This window comes from Oryzias melastigma, linkage group LG14 (genome assembly GCF_002922805.2).
Source record: "Oryzias melastigma strain HK-1 linkage group LG14, ASM292280v2, whole genome shotgun sequence".
Lineage (NCBI taxonomy): Eukaryota > Metazoa > Chordata > Actinopteri > Beloniformes > Adrianichthyidae > Oryzias > Oryzias melastigma.
Genome location: NC_050525.1, coordinates 11302868 through 11308846, shown reverse-complemented (window position 1 = coordinate 11308846; position 5979 = coordinate 11302868).

Genomic DNA, 5979 nt, shown 5'->3' with positions numbered 1-5979 from the left:
ACGTCAGGGAACAGGAATTAGAGAAGCTGACAAACATGAGCGTTTGTACGTTCCTAGAGTAACACCTGCGTCAATGTAATAAGATGCCGGACATTATTCCCTGGATTTTAACTGTGACTTTCAAGTTTATTCAAAGTAAAATATCAAAGTTCACTATGTCAGCTCTGTCATTAGAAACTCTCAGTTTCTGGCAGAGTTCTTCATCCATGAAGACACACCCTGAAATTACCGGTTACTCTTTTTTTAACTTGAGAAGCTTTTTTTAACCTGACGTTAGCTCATAGTTCTGTGTAAATCTAAATTCTGCCTTCCAAGAACGGCAGTAAAATGCACTCAGCCTGGTAAAAACCCTGCGTTAGTTGTTTGTAAAGCAATGGCTCAAACTGAGTCTAAGTCTGAGGCTTTTCACAACAGTAAACACACACCCACATGGATTCAAATACCTGATGGACTTAAATGTCAGGGGGAAAACTGAGGTACAAAAGTTCTTTGGTTTCTCTGGTTTCCTCTTTTTTGAAAATATCTGTGCTGGTTTTATTTATTTTTATTTTTACACACAGAACTCACAGTGCTCCAGCTTCAAGTTTATTGTTAAATCAGCGGTTTCTGTACACTTGAAATTACTCCTAAGTATATATAGTGTTATAGTATTTATAGATTTTGTAAGATTGTTGCACGATAATGCCTAGATCCTCCTGTCTACATCCCATGCTCAGGTTTTCTCCTGTGTTTAGGTTCTCCACAAACCTCCATTTTTTTCTTTATTTTGGTTTATTTTTTTGTAAATTGCGTTTAAATGAGTTTAAATGAAGTGGCCTTTGAGCCAGGAGTGGAATTGAATGAGTTTTTCTTTTTTTGGGGGGGTTGTTTTGTCTTTGTGTTTTTGTCTTCAATAAAAGGAAACAAGGATTTATTTATTGACCAACATGTGTTGCGTGCTTTCTATCAACAGTACTTTCGACAGTGAAAAACCAGAAAGAAGCCATTTGTCTTGCAAAGCATTTTTGGGGAGGTCACCTGCATCCAAACACATGAAAAATCTCAGATGAGCTTTAAGGAGTGCAGAAATATTCACACTGCAAAAACAGCCTGCCTAGAAATAAGTCAAATAATTCTTAAAATTTAAAAATTTTCTTTAAATAAGCAAATAAATTGGATGAGAAAAATGGTCTTAACAAGAATTATTTTTTTTAATCTAGTCAATTAAATGTTTTCTCAAATCAAGATTATTTTGAAATTGAAAACGTCCTTAAAAAGACAGAAAATAAGACATTTTTTTCATTCTTGAGAAATTTCCTGACCATTTAATGACTTTTTCCCGTAGTTAACCAAACCCAGACATGTGAACAACATTCTAAGAAACCTCGTGGCTGCACCTGTCATTTTGAGTGAGTGTTGCTTAAGTGAAATGACTGAAAATGGGTTCAGAACAGTGTTAACAAGCTTGTGTTATTTTGCCTCAATGGATGTCAGTTGTCAGAAAAATATGCTGCGTGTCCTGATGACGTCTCTCGCTGATGAAGCAATGTTCTAAAAAGCTCGGAAACAAAAATGCCTGTGATGCTGCAGCACTAGAAAAAAATATCCCCATATCTAAAACATGATCTCTTACTCATTCCTGTTTTTTAAAAAAATGCTTTTATTCTGGTTTAATGAATATTCTTGATTTTTATATAATAGATCAGAACATTGTTTACTTACTAAACCAAACAAAGAGCCAAATGAGACAATTGCATGAGTATTACTTTGTGTAAATTCCTTTTGTTCTTCATGCTTTAAGTTTAATCTGAGTACAAACAAAATTTAAAGACCCACTCCAATGAAAATTGTGTTTTTATCATTTTGTGACATTCTTTTCATAATTGAGGACATATAAACAAAGTTGAAAATGCCTTTCTGAACACTTACAGTACATATTAAAGTAGTTAAGAACAAGGAGCAGAAGAAAAAATATAATTAAAGATCATTTGTGATGTAGAAAATATGTCACAAGCTCTTTTTTCCAAGCTCTCAGCACTGGGGAGAGGAAAGGGGGCGGGGTTGCTCCTCACCATAACTTAGAGGGGAATTTCTGATGACCTCTTGCAGAAACTATGTCCTGTTTTTGTTCTAAAAACAGCATAATCATGATTAAAAGACTAACGGGGACACTTTTAAAATAGATCAAAGGATGATTGAAGTGGGGAAAAAATGCCCTCACTTTAATCTACTATTTTAATAATTAATATAAAACCAAAGAGCAGCTTCGACTTCAGGATCTAAACAGACCTTTGCTGCAAAATTATGATCACAAAAGCACCAAAATGATAATGTAAGAGTTCATTAATACAGTTTATTATTTGAATAACCAAAATGACCTCAAAATAAAAAAAACAAAAACAAATGATCTCCCTTAAATAAAAACAGTTTGTTCCCACTGGTATTTTTGTACCGGTACCTTTGCCCTTTTTTCCAGTTCCACCTGACTTTTAACAAGAGCACATTTACAGAGCAGCAGTCTGTCATTTGCATGAGCACTCGTCACAACCTTCAGAATTCCATTGGCTTCAAACACCTTTGATACCGACGTGTTTAAATAAAAAAGTTAGGCTTAAAAACAAAATCCGACCAGAAAATATGGAAATAGTTTTTCCTAAAAACTTAAACTATTTGGGTTCATGAGGAAGTTTGTGCTGAAAAAACAAAAGTGCCTAAAGCAGTGTAGCAAAATCTGAAAGTTTACCAGATAAAAGTCTTTTAATTCTTTTAAGAACATTGATTTCACAGTGCTGTTTACACCAGGACTCAAAATATATATTATTTTATTCAAAGAGAACTTTATTTTCAAGATCAGTTTTTCTCTAATTCCATGACTGCAGGGCTGCCAGGTGGTGGTGGTGTGGTTAGAGATTCCTGCTGTGGTCACAGGGATGCTGGAGTGGTGGAATGGTGAGAGTGCTAACCACTACACCACGGTGCAGCCCCAGCTTTCTCTCTCTAAAGACAGGCTTTGTTTGAATAAATATCACTTTTTTTAGTTTAGGACACTAGTTATCATAAAAAATACATTATTATTTGGGGAAGATTGGTTGAAAAATGACATTTAAAGATGTTTAATCTCTTTGGATCAAATTGTGAATGTGGGTTTAATTGAGTCAGACAACTGCCCAGTTTAACTAAAAATCCACATTTCAATTTAAAGATCCACTGCCGCTCACATACCTCGAGGGAGCAGTAAATAGAACCATTTGGTGATTTTATTTACTCTCCAATCCCATCTCTGAAGGCCCAATGGGAGTGTTTTTCCCATGAAATCGATCCCTCAGATTCATCGTTTGAAGGCTGTGAGGTTTCTGCGTGTGGAAGTTCTGGCTCTTGTTGCTTCACAATCCAATCATCAGAGTCAGAAGAGCAACTGTGACCACTAAAGCCTTGAAACGCTCACAGGGGGATTTGAGGTGAAGCTGACATGCAGAAATGCAGTTTTCTTCTTACTATATTTTCTGTTTATTGAAAAACTAAATTCACATTTACATGAAAACTGTATTTAAATATCACTATTTTGGTTTGATTTTAAAAAAATCCCCAATTTTTGTTTTTTGAAGCCAAAAGACACATTTTTGTTGAGCTAAAACGAAAGCAAACATGCGCTTCTATGAAGCTGTGTTTGATTCAAAAAGTAGCAAATCACGAGTTAGTCAGGAGGTGCCTCCTACTCGAAGATTTTCTCAGTCATATACTCCCTTTAGCCCAGCAGATAACTGTAATAATCTTTCAAATCTGGAAACAAGCACCAAATTTGGTATGTGTATACTTCATAGAGTACTTAATATAAAAAACCGTTAGCCACTTCAATTTTCAAAATGGCGGCCATCTTGGAAAATGGCGGCCAATTCCCATTTAATAAACACAAATTTTGCCCAAAAGGTCACGACTTTTGGTCAATTTTTGCTGATTTTAGAAATAAATATAATATTTTGGATAATGTAAATGAAATTTTTGTCTTCTTTCTCCTTTCTTAGCATTTTTATAAAGCATTTCTAACCAAATCAGTGAAAAAATACACAAAATCTTAACCTTAAAGAACCATGTTCATAACATATTGTGAACAAAAACAAATCTTCCTTATGTTAACATTGATTAGCTTAATTTAACACCATAACTTAACATGAAGGTAATAAAGGTTGCATATTTAACATGTACACAAAAAAAATAAATCATGACTTGACTAGCCATCTCAGTGGAATGAAAAAACGAAAAACACATCATAACATATCGCTGCAACCTGAAAACTTTTTTTCCTATTTACATTGATTATCTTAATATTTGCTAATTAACATTTTATTATATTAAGCTTGTAACAATGAACAAGTGGGTAGGCATCTTCTTCAATAGTTTGATCTTCCGTCTGTCTCATTGTTGTTCTGTTATAGGCTCTTTCTCTGTTGTAAACCTCTGTCAAACATTGCATGTGGTATTTCAGCTCCTGTGCTATAGCATCTCCACCACTTAGCTTTGCTAGGAGCTTGCCATCATTACGCTTTTTGGCACATTCAGTCAGCCTTTCATTTAAATGCATTGTCATCACTTGTCTTAGATCTGATGCTGGATGTTCTGTTTCACACAAACAGCATACTGATGCCATGCCTACATTGCTGGTCCTTTGCAACTTAGTGCGGCTTTCCTTCGCCTCAATTTTTTGACTGCCAGCTCTTCTTTTTCTCGCTCTGTCTAATTTAGTGTTGTTGAAAAGAAGACGACAACTTTGGTGGTACTTTGCCTTGTTCTTTCTCAATGTTTCTACTACTCCATCTCCCTCATCAAGCCTTGATGGATCCAGAAAGATAGGCAGTTCATTGATGGCATGAAATAGAGGAACATTGGTTGCAATCATGGCATAGCCGTCATGTTCTTTTGAACATGAATAATGTTCAGGGGGTGACTTCAGGTCTTCATTTTTTTCCTTTTGACATAGGCAACATTTGCTCCAGTCAGTTTTCCATTTAGAGGTTGCTTTATCTGAATTGGTCATTGTTTTTACATCTATATAGTTTTATTATTGTTAATCATTTATGCTTTTATAAAGGCCGAGGGTTTATCCTTTTACCACTTTGATAACATTTTTATAAGGCACATTCAGGTATGGGATACAACTAGCTTCAGACAAATCTTATCAGAGTATGTCTTACACCTAGCCCAATCATTCATCCAGTATCTTTTAAATCCCGTGTGATCTGTACACTTTCCGGGTAGCTACATGCTAGAGTCATGTAAAGCCCCATTACCCTTAGTTCGGCTCTCCCGCGCTGGCACACCCTATCAATCAATTCAGGCGCGGCTATCTAACTACAACAGACTATAAACTAATAGCTACTACAAAATTAAATTCTACAGCTAAGCAACTATATTAGTAATGCTGAGGTGAGTATTTAGCAGACACTGAACCCCATGCTGAGTTCCACAGCAGTGGTGTCACCAGTGTGCCCTGGTTGCGCCTTGACATCCACTCTATTGATACGTGCTTCACAGTGTGAAGACAAAACAAAATCATCATCATACTTTGTGCACATGGTGCAGATAACACTGAAATAAAACTTATACTACATCTGCCACTACATCCCTCTCCCATCTATTGATACATGATACCTACTTTGAGTTTAGCGGTCACAATAGTGTTTTTTTGTCAAATATTGTTATGAATTATGTATAAGAAGATTCTGGTATTTCCAGAATTTTAAATTGAGCTTCTGTATGGATTGCAAATAATAATCAGACACAAGGACCAATAATTTGAGATATATATCAATAATTTAATAGAAAAAAAGTCATTTTAGTGTACAGGGATGGCAGCCATCTTAAATTTTCAAGTGGCTAACATTTTATTTTTGAAAAAGTAATCCCTAAGGAGCATTTGTGCCAATTTTGGTGCTTGTTTCCGGTTTTGAAAGATTTTGGGGAAATTTGCAATTATTCGCTGAGCTACTTTGTTTTCAAGAAAAA